Source organism: Sorex araneus, chromosome 9, assembly GCF_027595985.1.
Source record: "Sorex araneus isolate mSorAra2 chromosome 9, mSorAra2.pri, whole genome shotgun sequence".
Lineage (NCBI taxonomy): Eukaryota > Metazoa > Chordata > Mammalia > Eulipotyphla > Soricidae > Sorex > Sorex araneus.
In genome coordinates this window covers 45,466,285-45,487,028 of record NC_073310.1, presented here as the reverse complement: position 1 = coordinate 45,487,028, position 20,744 = coordinate 45,466,285, and positions in this window count along the sequence as shown.

Sequence of the window (20,744 nt, the reverse complement as noted above, 5' to 3'; positions counted from 1 at the left end):
GGTGTGTGTGGGGCGGGCTGGGCAGAGCCTGGAGACAGAGCCCAGAAGGCAGGAGGGATGTGGCTCAGCCCAGCTCGGCCCACTCTCCTCCTTGAGGTTTTTCTTTAAGATCTATTTGTGTTTTCCTGCTTATGTGTTCTTTTCCTTCCGTGGCAGCTCTTTTTTCTTTCTTTCTTTCTTTCTTTCTTTCTTTCTTTCTTTCTTTCTTTCTTTCTTTCTTTCTTTCTTTCTTTCTTTCTTTCTTTCTTTCTTTCTTTCTTTCTTTCTTCTTCTTTCTTTCTCTCTTTTCCTTCTTCCTTCCTTCCTTCCTTCCTTCCTTCCTTCCTTCCTTCCTTCCTTCCTTCCTTCCTTCCTTCCTTCCTTCCTTCCTCTTTCTTTCTTCTTTCTTCTTTCTTTCTTTCTTTCTTTCCTTTCCTTTCTTCTTTTTCTTTCTTTCTTTCTTTTTCTTTCTTTCTTTCTTTCTTCTTTCTTCTTTTCTTTCTTTCTTTCTTCTTTCTTTCTTTCTCTCTTTCTCTCTTTCTGTTTGTCTGGGCAGGCACCATGGCTGCACAAGGACAGCCAAATCAAACAGCTTTATCCGCCTCCATGGAGTTGAAATTGCTAATCTTACTGCTACAACCTTGTCTTTCTCCCAGAAAAAAAAGTGCTGTCTTCATATTCTGAAGGGGAGAAGAGAGAAAAAGAGAGAGCAGGAGAGAGAGAGAGAGAGAGAGAGAGAGAGAGAGAGAGAGTGAAGGAGGGAGGGAGGGGGAGGGAGAGAGGAATAGAGACACACAGAAAGATAACAGAAGGAGTAAGGGAAAAGGAGGAGGAGGAGGAGGAGGAGGAGGAGGAAAAGGGAAAAAGAAAGTAGAAAGAAGGAAGAAGAAAGTGAAGGGAGAAGGAGCAAGCCGGCATAAGGCAAGAGAGTTCAGTTAGGCCTGGGAAACCCAGATACTTACTTCATCTCCTAAATTTGGGCTATTTTTCCTAGCTTCTCTTTTGGGGAACTCTTACACGCAGGATTAATTTATGACTAGCTCGCAAACAGAAACAGTCACTAAGCTCCACACCCCATAAAGTCCCCATTTAGCGGCTCCTCTGGTCCTGCCCCACCTGGCGGGCGGGGGGCTGCTTGGCTCCTGGCGTGCTTTCCAGAGGGCTCTGCCGGCTGCTGTCTCCCCTGGCTGGCAGTCTGGTTCTCTCCACAGCTGTGGCCTCCAGGCGACACTCCACAGGCACCAAGCCTGCCAGCACTCACAGTCTTCACAGGCCTTGTCTGTTCGCTGCCCTCGTTGACCAACCGGTTGGAAAGTGGAGGAGACGTGACTTGGATTGTGGCTGTGGGGCCTGAGGGAACTCTGAGGAGAACCGACCAGCCTTCCTTGGGAGGCAACGCCATCTTCATACTGAAAAACTTCCCGGGAACTGGTTTGTCTAGTCACATATTTAGTTTGCAGAATAAAGGTATTGGATTCTAAGGACAAAAGCGCTCTCCTGAGAAAATCTGAAGATGGCCTACATAACTTTCTCATCTTTTTTGTTTTTATTTTTTAGTTTTGGACCACACCCAGCTGTGCTCAGGGCTTACTCTGGCTCTATGCTAAGGAATCGATCCTGGCGGACTTAGGGGACCATCTGGGTCAAACCCGGGTCAGCTGTGTGCAAGGCACGTCCCCTGGTTGCTGTACTATCACTCCAGCCCCCTGCTGCCTCATCATAAGAGTTAAGAATCATGTGCCAATAAATTATGGGGTTCTTTGCAATAAACCTCTTTGTTATTTTGTTTTGCTCTGGGAAACATCTCAGGAATGTTTCTTTTTAAATGAAGTCCAGAAGTATAACATATACATGTTCTGGTACATGTTGATTTCTCCCATTTCTGCCAGTGCATTCTTGGCACTTTCAATGGCATGACAAGTCTTTTCTTCACTTCAGTGACTTTTTCTTCTTGTTTGCTCCTAGGGTTAAGCACCTAGTCTTCCCCAAAGCCAAATAAATTCCATTTTCTAAGCTTCTAAGAATGGCTGTATTTGGGGAGGAGCAAACAGATCACCACAAACATATTTACCAAGCCATTGGGAGAAACGAGCTGAAATGCAGCGTTTTTACTGGGGAAAAAAATCATTTTCCTGCTGATTGACAAGCTGTTTTCCAACAGTGGAGGTGAGGGGAGTCTTTTGAATGTAGAACTGGTTGGAAATGTGGTCCCTTCATGGCAAAGCCCATGACTTTGACCTGCAAAAGAAACTTAAAATCAAGAAAGAGGAGTTGTACAGCTAGGACAGGAGGGAGAACACTTACCTGGCATGTGGCTGACACTTGTTCAATCCCCCACATTTCATAGCTTATTGTAGAGCTGGGGTACTGCATATGGCCCCTCAAAACCATTAGGAATGATCCCTGAGGACAGAGCTGGAAGTAAGCTCTGGTTACTGCCTCGCATGACCCCCAAAGCAAATGCCATGAACTTATTAAATGCCCTCTACGCCACTCCTGCCGCTCACTCTTCAGGAAGCTGGTGTTTGCTCCAAAAACACTGTGTGGCCAATGGCCTGAATCTTCAAGTCTTCTTTCCTGGGTTGTAGGAGTATTTGAGGATACCAAAAGGTCTGTAAGAAAGAAAAATTCTTTCCAGAGAGATGACAAGATGTTCATTTACAGGATATAATCCTAGTCACTGGGACATCCCTAATTCATTTATTTTTATATTTTTTTTACTTTGGGAGGTCATGCTCAGCTGTGCTCAGGGCTTACTCCTGGCTCTGTGCTCAGGGATCACTCCTAACAGACTCAGGGGGACCATATAAGTGCTGGGAATTGACCTGGGGTTGATTGGCTGCATGCAAGGCCAGTGCCTTTCCCCTTGTATTATCTCTCCAAGACCATCAATTTATTATCTTTCTGGGCAAGATACATTAGAAAGCCAAAAGCAAACTCTAAACCACAAAATAAAATCTTGTACAATGTCTTCAGGTTCTAAGAGGAAAAAAAAAAGAAAAGACAACTACAAATGTCTTTTATAAGGGTGTGTGTAAAAAGTCCAAGCGTGAGGACAGGGGCATTGCATCAGACCTTATTTTGTGGTTTATTATAGAGTCATTCCAAATAATCATAGGCCAGAGTGATTTCTTTTTATGGGGGCTATGACTATGCTTCTTCTTATTTGTGGTTCCAGACACACATATATATATATATATAATTTTCTAATTCTGTAATGATATACTATAATAAAGCCTTTCCATAGCATTAAAAAAGTGTTTTTAATTCAGTTTCTACATGTTTATTTCTTTACCTTCATTTCCAGCTTACATCAAATCAGACTGGTATCTTCTTCTAAAAGTCTGAAGGTGTTTGATGAAGAAATTACTTCTCCAGCCAGATAAAGGCACTGAGCTTGAAGCACCCCCCCAAGTCTTGACTATTCGGGGCAGAGTTACTGAACCCCCTTCTTTCAGTACTGCTGAGCAGTTCCTAGGGTCTTTGAAGGAGCTCCAGCCTTCCTCTCCCAGCACGGAAGGAACCAGAAGTTACTACAACTGCCAATTAATGGGCAAATTTGGTCTGAGCATCACTAGGATTTCAATCAAGCATCCTACTGCTCACCTGGACCTTTGCTGGTCCTGTCTATTCAGTGTATAAATACTGTCCAGTTATACAGCACCTACAGAGATATGCAGGTGTCTCTGCCTATGTATGTGTCTATATGTATAGATTTCCACATAGATACACAGGTATTTACATATCTAGATATCTGTCTATATGTAGATATACAGATAACAGCACAGATACACAGGTGTCGCTTGCTAAATAGCTTTATGTTTATATATGTTTGTTTTGGTTTTGTTTGGGGGCCACATCTGGTGGTACTCAGAGCTCATGTCTGACTCTGCACTCTGGAATCGCTGCTGGCAGTCTTGGAGAACTATATGGGATGTTGGAGATCAAACCTGGGTCAGCCATGTGCAAGGCAAGCATCCTGCCCACTGCACTATGTCTCCGTCTCTGTATAAGGGTACCTATGTAGATATACAGAATAGGCAGGGCGGGGCTGGGCTGGGGCTTGGATTCAGGTCTGAAAGTTTAGTTCCAACTAACAGCATGAAATTGAAAAAAAAAATTTTTTTTTGAGTTTGAAAGATGTATTGGTGACAATCATTCTGAAAACAGGATCCAAGCCGCACCAGAGACAATCTAACCACCACTTTGCCGCTCTTCTCAGCATCCCAGCAGCTGTCTGTTGCCTGCATCCTCTGCAGTCATTTGGGTCATTAAAATCTCAGGAGAGGGGACTGAATGATTGTACAGTGGGCAGGGCTGGGTTTGATTCCCAGCATCCCATATGGTCCCCTGAGCACTGCCAGGAGTAATTCCTGAGTGCAAAGCCACGAGTAACCCCCGTGCATCACCGGGTGTGAGCCAAAAATACAAAACAACAACAAAAATCTCAGGAGAGCTTCTAGTCAGCTCCGGGCTGAACCAGAAAGCAAAGGTGTCTGTAAAAGTGCCTCCACCTTTGTTTCAGCTGGGATTCATTCCTTTGCTTAGGATGTTACACAAAAGCCAGACCTCATGTCATGGGTCCCTCATGGTTCCCCCACTCATCCATGATGAGGGCTGCTAACCTGACACCAGAAGCCCGACCTGAGACTGGCCCTGTTTTTGCTGCCTTCTGTCCCTTTCTCGGCTAAATTAAGAGCAACTTTGCATCAGTCATATCTTAGCTTGTTGTCCCTGCCTTTGACATCTCAGTTTTCAGCGCATCTCACCACCCCCACTGCAGAACCCAGGTGCTGGCGTCTCCCCAGGGAGGCCTGTGGGACCTTCCAGTTCTTGCTGTCAGTCGTTTCACACAGCCAACAAGAGCGATTGCATGCAGAATCCTGCCGTGATGTCCAATCACATGCAAGAGGCAAAGCTAACTTTTTTTTTCCCATTTATTTCCCTTCTCATTACTGTGTCCACTGGGAAATTTTCCCCTGCTTGTAGCACTCACAGATTTAGTTCAGGGCTTGCTGGTGAAGGAAGGGGAGATCCATGCTTTACCCTAGTATTTATATTATAATTTTTTATTTGTTTTGTTGGTTCTATTATGTAGCCTTTATTTTACAGTATAAACTCCTGGAAGTCAGGGACTCATCTTCTTGTTCCTTACTCCATCAGGAGAGGGTATGGAGTCAGGGTTTAACAGATGCCAGTGAGTTAGAATAAATGAGTCATTATAGACAACTTCCAGGGGACCAGTAACTTGTGGTCCTGGTTCAGAAAGTAAGACAGAAAGCATGAGAGTGAGAAAGTAAGAAAGTGAGAAAGTAAAAGAGTGAGAATGCTGAAGGGTCTGGCCCAGAACGGAAGCAGAGCCAAGCCCAGGAGATGCTGGTCAGGTTGGAGGCTTAGAAAAGAAATTCAGCAGACAGCTGGGTGCAGGAAGGCAGCTCTGGGTCCCCTTGTGACCACGACACACTTGTGTCCTTATTGCAAGAATCACACAAGTGTTTCATTCATCTTTGTATCCTCAGTGTTAAATAGTGCACCTGCCATGAAAAGCAACTCCATGAAAACATCTTGAGAAATTAGTAGCACTATAGCACTGTCATCCCATTGTTCATTTATTTTGCTTGAGCGGGCACCAGTAACGTCTACATTGTGAGACTTGTTACTGTTTTTGGCATATTGAATACACCACAGGTAGCTTGCTAGGCTCTGCCGTGTGAGCGGGATACTCTTGATAGCTTGCCGGGCTCTCTGAGAAGGGACGGAGGAATCGAACTTGGGTCAGCTGCGTTCAAGTCAAACGCCCTAACCTGATTATGAGGAATTAGTAATGAACTAAATGGGGAGTCAGTAATCCCTAGGTACTGCCAGTTTTGTGGGTCAAGTTATTCCATTCCTCATTCCCAATCCTAACACACACACACACACACACACACACACACACATCTCACAAAAACATTGCAATTTTGCTTTCTATGGTGTTTTAGGTACAAACAGAATCATTCTGTCTCTTATGACAGCATTTGGGAAATCTTTTCATGTGAGTGAAGAGGAAAACCTCCTCATTCTTTCTCATCGCTCCAGACTACCCTGAATAGGGGGGGAGCTCATTGAACCCTTCTCTTATTAGTGACCCTTGTTTACATATTCTCTGTTCTGCCTTCTTGCAAACACTACTTCAGGAAACACCTTGTACATTGGAATTGGGGTCCAGGTGTTATCATTTCTCTAAGATGCATACCTTCAAGGGACATTTCTGGGTCTAAGCATTGTTAGCTAGGACTCTCCATAATGATGAGACTTTTCCCTTCTTTTTTTTTTTGTTTTTGCTTTTTGGGTCTCACCCAGCAATGCAAGGGGTCACTCCTGGCTCATGCACTCAGGAATCACCCTTGGCGGTGCGCAGGGGACCATATGGGATGCTGGGATTTGAACCCGGGTCGGCCTCGTGCAAGGCAAACGCCGCACCCGTTGTGCTATCACTCCAGCCCCAGAGACTTTTCCCTTCTGCACTGCTCCAAGTGGGACCCAACTTACCTCCTGTCATCACTGAGCACTTGACTGGGAGCCAGAGCAACTGAGGAGCTGCAACTTTAGTGGCATTTAATTTTAATTCATTTACATTTGAATGAAACAACAAGTACACAGAGTTAACAGCTACTAAATATTGGCCAACACTAGTCCAAGCAGACGCGTATTTGAAATCTGAATACATGCAACTGAAATGTGCTCCCGGAGGCCAGCGGAGCCTTTATTCTCATGAACAGTGCTTGTGTTCCCTCGTCCTCACCCAAGTCTGCCTGATTTTCACCAACAGATGGAGAACATTAGGTTCAATCTGTTTTGCCTGGGGGAAAGCTGAGCCCATTTCCAGGGACTCATTTGCCATTTGCATTCCCTTCTCTGAGATTTACCTATTCCTGTCCTTTCCTTTTTTTATTTCAAATGTTGGCGTTTCTTTAGTGGATTTCCTGGAGCATGATCTGTCTTTGGGGTACTTCTATGATTGTTACGTTGCAGGCACTTCTTGCTTCTGCAGTACCCACAGGCCTGGTCCTCACAAAGCAACTGAGCAATCGTGATTGGGAAACAGATGGGGGGACCAGCCTCAGGGCTGCACCTTTGGAAAACTCAGTCTGTGCTGCTTGGACGAGTCCCTAATGACTGGGTCATCTCTCTCCCAGAACCCTGCTGTCAGGCCTGAGCTCGGAGTGACGCAGCCAGCAGAGCCTGTGGCCCAGCAGCTCCAAGGCAATGCCGAGGACAGGCAGGGGAGGACAGCACCTTTAATGGTGGCCTGGCTGCCTCAAGCAGGTGGAGATGGTAAGGAGGGTGGGGTTTGAGGGTTGGCTGGTGAGTCCAAGTCTGGCACTCAGATTTCTGCATCAGTGAGGCCTTCCAAAGGTTTTTTTTTTCTCTCTCTCTCTCTCTTTCTTTGTGAATCTTGCTAGAGGTTTATCCATCTTGTTTATTTATTTATATTTTCAAAAATCAGCTCTTGGTTTCATTAATCTTTTGGGTTGTTTTTTTTTTGAAAGTCCAGCTCACAGATTTCTGCTCTAAGTTTCATTATTTCTTTCCTCCTGCCTGGTTCTGGCTCCTTTTGTTGGTCATTTTCTAAGATCTTAAGCTGTGAAGTCAAGTTACTTACGTGGGCCCTTTCTTTCTTCGTGAGAAACACTTGCAGAGCTAGGGCACTGCTTTAGCCGTGTCCCGCAAGTTCAGGCTCATGTCTTCTTTCTCATTTGTCTCCAGGAATCTTTTGATTTCTACCGTGATTACCTCTCTGACTCATCCGTTCAACATTGAGTGGTTTAATTTCCAGGTGTTTGATTTGATTCTCCATTTCTGTATGTGATTAACTTCTATCTTCAGTGCATCGTGGTTTGAAAAGATAGTAAATAACAATTTCTATCTTCCTTAGTCTATTGAGGTATGTTTTGTGACCCAGCACCTTATCTATCTTGGAAAATGTTCTATGTGCACTGGAAAAGAATGTGTCTTCGGTTTGGGAGGGATAAAAAGCCCTGTATACATCTACGTATGTATAGACGAGGCCTTTCTAGCACCAAGTCCACCTCCTTCCTTGTTTGGCACGCAGGAGTTAACGGTGCACTTGGATTTGGGTCCAGATGTTGGGAAGACCCCTGGGTCTAATCTTCATCCTCTGTAACATTCATGGAAATGCTAATACATGCCTGTGCTGTGCTATGTGTGTGAGGCATTAAAAAGGCCAGGCAAGAGCCAGGCCCTGTCAAAGCAATAGGGAGCATGTCCCTGGGCCTGGCTGACAGGTCAAGCTGGCTCAGTCTTTGTAGAGAATTTATTCATTCGATTGGTTTTGGTTTTGGGGCTACACCTAGCAGTGCTCAGAGTTTACTCCAGGTTCTGTGCTGTGGGTACAGGAAATAAGCCCTCATAGACCTTCCTGGAGCTGAGAGACCCAGAGAAGGCTGGACCCCTGCCTCTGAGAGAAGCTCCTGCAGGAACAAAGACCAGGAAAAGAATATCAAAGAAGACCATCGACGACCCCTCCCCAGTTCTACCCCCTTGGCAACCAACCTAGCAACACAACCGACAGTTAGAAAACCCCATGTGGGACAGCTTGGGAAAAGCCCTACAAAAGCCACCTTGAACAAGGGGAGGCCATGCATATGCTGCCTGAGTCCATGTGCCCACGTGGGTGAGAACATGGACATGAATCATGTCTCATGGACATGATCCAAGGACATGGATCGCCCACATCTCCCCTCTTGAGATGTGTACTGGGCCTCTCTCTGTCTTTGGAGAAGCCAGGGTTCTCTCTTGAGTGTGTCAACCGCCCTCCCCCCCACACACTTTCTTTCCTTCCTAAAAATCTCCAAATAAAATGTTTTTACTTCACTGCTGTCTACTCCCAAAATTCCTTTCTGTGAGAAAAGACAAGGATCCAGAAACCCTGGGTAAGGTCTAAGCCTGGAAAGAGCAATTCCTCGCTCCAGACTGAGTCCACGGCTCCCCGAGAGATTGGGCGGTGGGGATCACCTCCAGTGCTGAGAAGACCAAGCAGACATCAGCTGTGGCTTGATGGCCGCCTTGTGGGTCCGTGCCAGGTGGGGGCTCATTGCAGACTCGATCAGTCCTAGCCTTCCCAGCGCCTTGACACCTTCTCTGGGGTGGCAGGGGCAGATTGGGAGAATGAGACTGTCTCTTTTCTCTCTGCCTCACATAAGTCACCCGTGGAGGTCCACCGACCTCGAAGTGAAGCCAACATGTGCTCTGATGTGCAAAGGCTCCTATCTGATTGGAGAAGAAATGCATTGACAGCTTGAATGTGAGCTGAAGGGGAGATTTGCTGTGACTTTCTAGGGAGGGCAATCATGCTAGAAAGCCAACATCTGGGCAGCTGTGGACAAGGACTGAAACCCTGGCTTAGGCTGCAGTAAGTCCAGGCCTCCTTTCTACGTAGAGAATCTGGCTCGGGTCCAAATATTGGCTCAAATCGACATGAGCCAGGTAACGAACAGACTGGTAGGAGCCATCAGTTACTTGGGACTCTCTCATCTGTGTTTATTTCACTGGAATGCAGCATGTAGTGTGGTGAAACAGTTCCACTCACAATCAGTGCGACCCCTAATATCCTCTCTCCCAATTATTTGAATTTGGCTTAGGTAGCTGAGGTTTTTTTTTTGTTTTCTTTTTTTTAGATTAACGATTGTAAAACTCTCTCTATTGAGTCACAGGACAAGAAATTAGAAGTGAGTGAATGAAAAACACTCCAATTGAGTACAAAGCAGCGAGACTGATTAACTTAATTGTTTTGCACTCACTGTTTTAAAGTCATGGGAAGCATGTTCTCCTTTTAATTAACCTTCTGGGTTTGTTCAGAATGGGGATCAGGCAGTTACCACTGCTTCGTGCAGAAGGAATACTATGGCGTCCCTGCAGGGCATGCTGAGATGGCATCTGAGCAGACGCTCCACCCGCCCACCAGCACAGCAATGCTCTGGGGTCTGTGCATAGGAACGTGTGTGCATGCCTGCACTTTGCCTTCCCCAGACCTGTGTGTGCTTTGAAGCCCCTCGGAGGCCTAAGAAGACTTTACTCTCTTTGTGGCAGTTCAGAGCAGCAAGCAGTGAGGAACCCAGGTCAGACCTAGTAGGGGCCTTCTCTGGAGGAATTTGCTAGTCCTACCACCCAACTCAGTCCCAGGTGCTTGGATCCTTTGTGTTCAGCCTCTTCCAAGAATGGGTCTGTCTTTTGAGGCAAACATGGATGAACCAAGGTCAGCGAGGCCCATCTATAGACCTGAATAAACCCTCAGATGGATCTACTGGGCACTTACCCTGTAGCTAGGTTACAGCCTAGAGAATCTTTAAGCTTGAAAGTAGAACCCAAGGGAGGCAAATGGAAGTACACATAATATTTATGGATGGATGGACGGATGGATGGATGGATGGGTGGATGGGTAGGTGGATGGATGGGTGGATGGATGGATAGATTTAGCTTTTTGAACAACACCTGACAGTGCTCAGAGCTTACTCATAACTGCATTCAAGATCACTCCTAGAGATGTTCAGGATTTACTCTTGGCTCTGTGCTCAGGCATCACTCCTGGCAGTGCTTGGAGGACTATATGTATATGCAAACCCAGGCCAGCTTCATGCAAGCCAAGTGCCTTACTTGCATTACTATCTCTCTGAACCATTTTGGAAGATGTAATGGCACCAGAGGAAAGTTGAAAGAGCTCCCCAACTTGATTGTGAGAAATGCTTGGCAGGTCCCTAAGAAGCAGTTCTGGAAGATAAATAGATTTTTCTTCTCTAGAACTTAACACACAGTAGGTACTCAATAGACATTTGTTAAAATCTGTGAATATATTCCCAGTGGTGATTTGGGATTCTAAGACTAAGATTCTAGTGGCCTGGGAGAGTTTAGGGATGGAGGTAAGGGGGTGAGGGAAGAGGACAATGAAAAGGCTGATGAAGAGGGACAAGAGGCAGGGTCAGCTAAAGGGAAGAGCAGAGTGCTTGGTCCTTACGAACTTTCAGGTGACTACCAGTGGGAAAGGGCCTTGAAAGATCATGAACCAATTATGATCGTGATTGGCGATCATGGTCAGGAGAGATGATTGGCTTGCCTGAGTCATCAAGTGATCTTCTCTGTAGCCCCCCTCCCCCAGGGAGGACACGACATTGTGAGAAGTTGGCAGGCACTGAAGATAAAAGAGACAGTTGACTTCACTTTTGTGGATGGCACCCAAGAGCGCTGGTTGTTAGTTAATGAGGGAAAAGGGTGTGGCTCAGGACATGGTGACAACACTGAGCCAGTGATGACTCATCCCAAGTCATGCAGGAGGGTACAGGGACAGAGCCACTCTCTCAGGCACCCCACGATCTCGTGACTTACTGGTCAACCTACATGTAACTCCTACTACAACCACTGATCCAGACAGCAGGGTGCTCAAAAGACCAGAAATGAGGACTTGTCTTGTCAGCCTGGGTGTGCCTGACTTCACTCCCCGAAGCCTGGCTTCAATTCCCTCCTCCCCCGCCCACCCCCATTAGAATGAGGAGCCTTCTTGTTACCAAGGGCAATTTTCAAGATAAGTGTGTCTTTCCTGATGGTTTACCAAGGAGCTAGAGGCTCTGAGCTTCAGCCTTAGTGCGTTTGAAGCCTTGAAAGCAGAGGCGAAGAGATTATTCTCAGAAAAAAGAAAATTGTTCTTTAAATTAGCTCTCTGAGACACCAGCCTGAGACTAGTTTCAGATACCCAGTGGCCAGGCTGAGAACTCTGGTGTTTTGTTTAGAGTTGGGGTAGGTAGGCACCCCCCAGCCCCCTATATTTCTGGAAGCCCCTCCAGCCATGCCCGCTTCCCACTTCCCCACATAGATCCTGGATCATACGGCTGTGTGTGCTGCCTAGAGCAACAAATAACTTAATAAACTCTTAGGCAAGGACTTACAACCCTGCGATCGCATGTAACAAGGTTCACATCAATCAATTTCCTAGATTTATTGATTTTAATATTGCAACTCTGTTATCTAATTAATTTAAATTCTAGAATTGTATCAACCATTGTGGGGTTTTTATACCACAGAATAAACAAATAAACTGGCTCTCTGAGACGGTTTTATGAGACATGACCCAAACCTCAATTTCTCATATCTATTTCACCTTCCTCTAGGGGTCCTGGCTCACGGCTGTGCAAACCCTCGGAGTTTCAGAGGTGCTGTGAAGGATCCAAGGCTTTCTTGTTATGCTAACGCAGGTCCCCTTGTGAAAGAACCAAGGAGAAGGGGGTGCTGCTATCCTGAATTCAGGGGGCATTTTCAGTCCTTGCTTTTCAGTGGGGTTCAAAAGTGCAGGTGGCAGGGCTGGATCAAATAGCAATAGAGCGTTTGCCTTGCACGCAGCCGACCCGGGTTTGATTCCCAACATCCCATATGGTCCCTTGAGCATCGCCAGGGGTAATTCCTGAGTGCATGGGCCAGGAGTGACCCCTATGCATTGCCAGGTGTGGCCCAAAAAGTAAAAAAAAAAAAGTGCAGGTGGCTTGGAAGATGAGGACTTTTACCTGCTGTTTCTGGGTAGATGGTGGCAGCATTTCGCTGATGGGAGCTGAGCTCTGAAAGCCCTTGAGAAGTGGTCAGCTGGGGGGAAGCTGCCTCATTCATACCGGCAGGGGCCCAAGTGTCCTTCCACAGGTTCTGTGAGTGGGAGCAGCGGCGTCCAGGGCAAGGCTTGTGGATCACTTGAGTTCTCATGCCAGAGTCTGTTGGGCTCATGATTCTTGTGGTCTGGGCGGCTCCATTTCCATCTAATGACTTAAAAGCAACACATAGCCAAGGAAAGATGCCTCGTGTGAAGAAATGGTTCCAGTTTTGGAGTTTTTCTCGAATGGAGACTCCAAACAGCGAATAAAACTGCCAGGATTGGGGCTAGAGACATAGCACAGTGGGTCTGCCACTGGCCTTGTACTCAGATTCCACACCCAGATTCCATACTGAGGTTCCATACCCAGAAAACCCATATGGTCCCCCGATCCCCATCAGGAGTGACCTCTGAGTGCAGCAATGCCAGGTGTGGCCCAGAAACAAACAAAACAAACAAACAAAAAGATGATAAGGGTTTGGGCTTCATTTCCTTTGGAAGGATGGAGTGAGCACCTCCCAAAAAGTGTTCAGGAGACCTGGAGGCCTTCCTGGTGATTCTGGGCCCAGCAGGCCTGCGGTTCAATGTGAGGGGAAGGTTAGGTGCTTGGGAATTACCTCAATGGTACAGGAGGTGCTCAGGGGCCTTGGGGCCGCACCCAAAGATACCCAAGGAACCAGGTGGTACCAGGGATCAAACCAGAGTTGGCTGGAAGCAAGGTGTGTGCTTTACCCTCCATATGATCTCAGGCCCCAGAGAACTGTATTTCTTAAAAACAATATGTGCCATTATGTCAGTCTCGGGTCCCTTTATATGCTCTGACTCGAACTTGAGGCTCACCTCAGAAGTAGGCGGGTGCTGGCCGGGGGAGACAGCCTGGTCCAGTCCCCTTCCTCTGTGGCTTTGATAATCAAGGCTGTTTGAGACAGACAATCCCCTGCACAATTGGTTCCCGAGTGATCTCACACCAGAGGAACTGGAACACACGGCCTGCGTGAGCAGTGCCCGGCAGAGCAATCCTCTGAGTGGCCATGCAGGAATTTAGGGTTCTACGAGCTTTAGCTTCCCTTTCCGCTAAGTCCTTGGTGTCCCTTGCACTCGCCCCTGGGGACAGAGTCCGGGACGATGTCTGCTTTGTGCCCAGCTCTCCTAAGACAGAGACTCGGGCCCTGGGACGCCCTGTGCTATTGTGGGAACTGATGAGGGTGAAAACTTGTCTCCTTGCACCTGCTCTGCGGTGTCAGTAACTTCTTAGTCTCCTGCTGAGGACCTTCCTGCCAGGACCCTTCGCCCTTCTTTGACAGGAGCTACAGAACTGGTGGGAGAATGTGAAGAGCCCCCCTGGGTTTGGACCTACAGACATAGATGTTGATCTTTTAAATTTTAGTGAAGAGGTAGTTGGAGAGATTCAGACCCACATCTCTGAGACAGAAACCCAGAAACATGCCATCGACTCCTTCCTGCAGTGTTTATTGAGCAGCTACTATGGGGTCACACTCTCTCTCTTCTGTACACTGACATCACAGAAACAGTGAACAAGACAACCATCCTGGCACCAACAGAAACTTCTTTCTTGTCAGGGAGGACAATCAGCAAACAGTGAGGGTGCTGTTTATTTGTCCTGTCAGGGCCCATCTCTGCAGAGGAATAGAAATAATATTGCTCTACAAATGCTCTCTCAGAGAGCCTCCTTCAGCTACCACAGACCATACACTTTGACTACAGTGTAGCTTCTCCCTGCCTCGGAGCCCTCTGAAAAGCTTAGGGCTACTCATCTCTCTTTGGGAGAGGCCCAGGTTCCTCTGCCAACATGTGTGTTTGTGTGTCTGTTTGTGTGTCTATGTGTGTGTGGTTGTGTGTGTGGCTGTATATGAGTGTCTGTGTGTATATTTGTGTGTTTGTGTGTGTCTATGTGTGTGTGGTTGTGTGTCTATGTGTGTGTGGTTGTGTGTGTGGCTGTATATGAGTGTGTCTGTGTGTAGCTTTGTGTTTGTGTGTGTCTGTGTATGAGTGTGTCTGTGTGTTTGTGTGTGTGTGTCTTTATGTGTGTCTCTGTGTGTGTCTGTGTCTGAGTGTGTGTGTGTGTGTGTGTGTGTGTGTGAAGAGCTGTTGGCGTTGGGGTGATGGGCTGTCTGTCCTGAAAATGCAGAAGCTGGGGGAGCTGGGACAGAGAAAAGCGCCAAGGACCAGCAAATTTCTCCCAGGCTTGTAAAATTCCAGGGCTGAGTCCAAGATCCCGAAATAGAAGCAGACAGAGAGCCAACTTCCTGGCTTCAGAGAGGCCTGTGGGGGAAGGGGTAGTGTGTGGAGCAAGGTGGGCTGGGAAATGGGTGGAGAGAGGAGCCTGGGGACTATGATGACCATGATCCTGAGGGAGGGACAGGTCTGGAGTGTCCTTCAGCCACAGCTGGTGAGCGTCCCTCAGCCTAGCTCAGAGGTCACGTCTTTCTTTAGAAAGGGATCATTTGCTTTTTCTGTGGTCTTGGGAAGAAAGCAAATGACAATATGATTACGGGCTGGGCTGAGCCCCGGGTGATACATCTGTGCCCTGGGGACAGCGTATTTGTGGATGTGGGCCGGGGTGTGGATGCTTCGTGTCCACCAGCTGCTGGCAAACGAGAGGCGCGTGCCTGGGATGATGCCTCGGTTCCAAAGGCAACGCCTGACGCCTCCCGATGGCCCCATTCATTGGTGGCGTGTGAAGATGTTATGATTCTATATTCAGCCTCTGGACGCTTATAGTTTGCTCAACATTTGTTAGATTCAGAAAGGTCTCATCCACAGTTTCATTTACACACACACACACACACACACACACACACACACACACAGAGCCCTGCAGAACACATTTGCTTACTGTGAGTGGACAGAAGAGGACATTCACTGGCATCAGATCCCCTCTCTGATTTGCAAACCACCTGAGTGTGGGGTGCCACTTCCTCCCACTGTGCCTCCTTTCCTCTGGGTCAGTTCATCTAACAGGAAGTAAGGTGAGAGAGAAATTGTCCTCGCAGGACGGAAAGAAAGCAATCAAAGGAAACTTCCAGGTATCCTTGGCATTTAGCTCCGACTCTCCCTCAGCATTCAACTCATTTAATCTTACTCAAACGTTGCAGCATCAGAGCTGAGAAACAGCTGAGCTCCGCTCCCTTTTGTCCTAGGTTCTCTGCAGGTAGGGACACTCCTCAGCTCTCAAACGTGTCCAGAGTTGAGTTGTGTGGAACTCACAGTGTGGGCTGCTCAGAGGCAGCCCCAGGGCCCAGCAGAGGCCCTGATTCAGCAGGGCCTGAGGGCTGAGGCTTCTGCTGGGTGGACTCAGTCAGCTCCCAAGACTGGAATGAGGCCAGGTGTGATCGGCCCCTCCAGGGAACCCTCCTTCCACTGGCAAGCCACTCCCTCTGCCTCTGTTCTTTGGGGGGTGGGAGACACTCCTGGTGGTGCTCAGGGTTTACTCCTAGCTCTGTGCTCTGGGATCTCTTTGATGAGGCTTGAGGGACCATAGTGGTGCCAGGGGATTCAAAAGGGTTGCAGCAGTCAGTCACATGTGAGCTAGCTCAACTTTTGCACTGTCTGTCCTGGCCCGAATCTGTGAGTTTCTAAGTCTATTCAAGGTGACAGGGAGATGTTGAAGATGTTTCTTAACCCAGCGGAGTTATTGGTATTGAGTCTCAGCTCATTCATGTCAAGGAAGCTAAACTTAAGCGTGTGGTCCCAGGTCTGTCTGAGATCTGGCTGATTTAGGTTGGGGGTTGACCCTGGACTGAAAGCAAAGCCCGTCTCGCTCCTGCTAGTCCATGCTGCTTTCCTCTGCCCAGAGGTCATTCTCTGCCCACTCCTCTGCCCATGGGCATCCTGGGTGTCCCCCCTAAGGAATCAGCTCCCTAGCCAGGTCTTTCAAACCCTTCAGGCACCCCCTCCACACCACTGCCCCATCAGGGCCGTGCCCGGTCAGGCTTGGCAGCCCCGAGACAAACAGAGCCATTTTCGATACTTGGGATGTTAACATATCATAGGTTTATGTAATTATTATTGTTACTTTGGTCTTGATTTCCTCTTGCCAGACACGATGTCTAAACAGGAAAGACCAGCCTTCCTGTCAGGGGCTGAGGGCCTTCAGAGGGCGTGGGCTCACGGGGGCTCCTCTTAGCCCTTCTCCCCTCTTGTGGTTTGCAGAGATTCCTTTGCCGTCTTGAAGAAGAGTAGGAAGTGCCAATAATAGCCCATGTGAAAGGAAGGAAAGCCACAGTAGGCCAAGCGAGTGGACGGCGCTGTGGCCCCAGAGCTGGGCTCCGTTCCAGAAATCTCTCTTCTATCCTGCTGCACTGGCATGAAGGGGCAGCCGCACTGATTGGGGGGTAGGAGGGTGTTCTGCAACAGCAGGGGACCTTACCCGAACACTTGGCACTGCTTAGATGGGAGGGGGCTGGAGGTGACCCCTGTGGCCTTCTGTTGGAGTTTGTGTCTTGTGCAGCCTTTGCGGGGAACAGTTCTGGTCACTGGGGTTGGGTGTGAGCTGGGCCAGAGCCCTCATCCTGGGTTTTAGGGAAGGTCCTTCCTTGGTGTCGCCACGTGAGCCTCTCACTCACCACAAATAACTGTCTGAGCAGAGACATTGCAAGGCCTCTATGAGACCAAAGCAGACACTAGTCCCAGTGCAGCAGCGAAGGAGACGCAGAACTGGCAGCGTCTAGGTCAGAGAGGAGGTGCGGGCCTCCCTGGAGGCAGGTCTGGTTTGAGAGACCGTTTCTGGGAGGGACATCTGTAGGGGGGGTCTGGGCAGATAGATGACTCCCCCCACTGCAGAGGAAGATTAAGAGGGGCCACTTGCCCCACCTGCCCCCTGAGGGTCAGAGACTCACCTCAGAGCAGGAGGTCGTGTCTGTCCCTACTCTGTCCCCAGGTGGGATGCAGGGACACGCCCTCAGGTGCCCTCCCGCCCTGGGTTTCAGGGAAGGTCTTCCCACTGGAGTTTCTCGCTTGCTCCATCATGTTCGCTTACTGAACAGCCGTCAGGGAAGAGACACTGTCCCTCTCTCCTTCCCACAGGCCCTCACATGCAGATCCCGCCATGCGGAAGGGGGAACATGCCCCCGTCCAGCAGAGCCAGCCCCTGGCCTGTTGTGTCACTGTGCCGCTCTGGCCACCAGCTCAGTCTAACCCCAGGAGAGAGAAGGGAGGAGGGGAAGAAAGTCATTGGCGAGCCAGGTCAGCCTGCCTGGGTAGAAGGCAAAGGCCCTTCCAATGGGGGCTGGAGCGGTGCAAGTTCTGGAAGGCAACTCTGACGTCAATCGAAGGATGAAGGAATCAATCTTGGGAGTAGGCTAGCTTACGAAATGGGGTCTCCTACCCCAGAAGTGTCCAACGAGAAGTTGAGTCACCCCTGCTGGAAGGATGAGAACAAATTCCCCTACAAAAGGGGAGCTGGACTCTAAACACTTGAGACCCCTGACGCCTTCTGTCATCCTTTCAGCGTCATGTGAGGGCTGGGTGCCATGCAGCTAGGGGGTGAGCCCGACCTACCTGAGCAGAAGTTAATGACTAACCAGACAGGTGGGATCAACTGGCTCTAAACAAGCTCCAGACCCATGTGTCTGGGGGCGCGAGGGGGGGGTGGGGCAGAGGGAATGTGCGCCAGACAAGAGATGACCGGGCACTGCCCTGAGAAGGGCCATTCTCCCCGGGGCACCCTGGCATGCAGTGTCATTTGCATTTGCATTTCCCAGGGGCTACCCCAGTTTTTTGAGGAGCCATGGGGGTGGGGAGGAGGGGGGAAGGGAGCCCATGCTGGGGTCTCCTCAGCCCACGGAGGTAGAGAAGCGTCAAGACTCACACACGTTCTAGTAGTTTTTTCATAGGCTTTCTCCGTGATTCTCTATAGTTTTCTCTGTGATTCTCATGGGCAGCTTGGCCCAGCGGTGACTGCCCCTGAGCCTGGGGAGGGCTGGACACACAGGCCCCTCTTTCGCAAGTGAAGGAAATAAAAGAAAAGGGGACCTCCTTAGCAGCTTGGGGTAGGGGCAAGAGGAGGCTGAGGGAGTAAGGAAAGTGATTGGAGGGCAACTGACTTTGCCCTGCCCACTCAGCTCCCTCGCAAATGGGCCTAGATGTCCTGGCTAAGGAGCAATGGTCTTAGTGAATGTACAATTATCAGGTGTACAATTCACTACCCTGGGATAGTCCCCAAAGCCTGTCTGTGGGAGTCCAATGTGCTGCCCATGGCAAGGTCTGCAGGTGAATCCAGGCCAGGGTTCATGGTGTGGGAGTTGGGAGCAGCCGGCCGGTTCTGAGTTGCCGTGAGCGCATTGTGTGTGTTGCCTCAGAAAGCGCAGGAATAACTGCATGGGAAACAGGAGCTCAAATGGGAAAGTGGTGTGCAAACTGAGAGAGTCGGGAAGACTGCTGGCCAGCGGGGCTGAAGAACAAGGACTGAGGGAGACGGAAGGGCCTGTCTTCAGCCCCACAGACGTAGAGAAGCATCAAGACTCACGCACATTCTAGTAGTTTTCCAGGAGCTGTGCACATCCATGAGGGAGACCAGCGACCACGTGGGCATGAAGAATATGCGATGCATATCAACCACACGCAGAGAATATACCTCAGGTGTGTTGTAGTACGAGACTGAAGAGAGAGCGGCAGAGGTCCAGGTGGGCTTCGCTGCATCTCCGTTCACTGGTACTGCCCAGCCAGGAGCATAGCATGATGCCTATGGGAGCACAAGCGTCCTTCAGGTCTGGCCCTAAACACTGCGGCTTCTCCAGGGCCAGGCCAGCGTGTGTCAGCCATTCTCACTCCAGAGGGTCCGAGGTTTTGAGGGCAAAAAGAGAAGGAGCAAAGTGGCAAAAAGCTCTAGTGTGTGTATATCTATGTGTCTGTGTGGTTGTAGTTTGTGTGTGTGTATATGTGTATGCAGGTCTGGCACTGTGTATGATATGTGCTGTGTATGTGGCATATGCATGGTGTGTGTGGTGTGTATAGCATGTGGGGGATGTTGTATGTATGGTATGGTTTTTGCATGTGAGGTGTATTCATCTGTAAGGTGTGCAGTAGGTGGTATACGGGCATGGAGGGTACGTGTTGTGTTGCTGTGTCTGCTGTGAGTGTGGCATGCCTGAGGGCTGTGGGGTATGTGTGTCTGTGGGGACCCCTTGAGTCTGGGAGCACCCAGAGGGAGCACAGGGAACGTAGGCAGAAGAGTGCTCTTCCCTCTGTGAAGACAGTTGCTCCTTGCTTCTTCCCGTTTCTGTGAGCCTGGCAGAGGTTTGCCGTCTGGGAGGAGCGCTGGTCTCCAGGCCTGGAGAAGCAAAGCGGGGGACAGTCCCCCAGGTGCCAGGACAGAGAGACAGGCTGCTCCCGCGGGAGGGAAGGGGGGGCAGCCCCGTGTGAATTCCAGCAGCCAGGCTCTCAGCTCTGTGTCACTTCTGATGTCAGGTGGCACGGACACGCTAGATGCCTCGGAGTCAATTGATTTGGAAGGCTCCAGCAGGGTCTGGAATGCGGGAATGCGGCCAGGCCTTGAATGTAACGCTGGAGCCTCTGGCTCTCCCCAGGAGGGGCTCTGCGGGCGCCTTGAGCCGAGGCCGGCTCAGGGCTGTGGACCTACAGCGCCACCTGGTGCCCACAACAAGCATACACTGGAGGAAGTGTTGGAAAGGACTCCCTCATTACCCCGGTTAGCCTCCCCCCACCCCCACCCCAGCTGCATCATCCAAGGGCCTTTCTCTGGCACTGACCTCAGACAACCTCCCCCAGGAACCCCCCCCCAACTTCTTTGATGGACTTTTCTTGTTTTCATTGGTAGACAGGAGGTAACTCGCCCAGGAGATCCTGGACTCAGGTAGAGACCACCTTGCTAGGAATCCCAGAGAGGCCAGAAGACCTGGTTTCCCGCCCTCCTATATCCACCTTTGGTTCTTTTGCTGAGATTGCTGAATCTGGCTGTCTCAGGTTCATAGGTGGGGAAACAGGCTTGGGACACAGTCTTCTGAATTCCAGCCCCAGTCTCCAGGATTCCTTAACTCCTGACACCCCCACAACAGGCACCCCCTCTCCCCACACCCCAATTCCTACAGTATTCGGGTTGTGTCCCAATTTTCAAAACTAACTTGAAAAAAGCTTAAACTTAATTGAAAAGATTTTA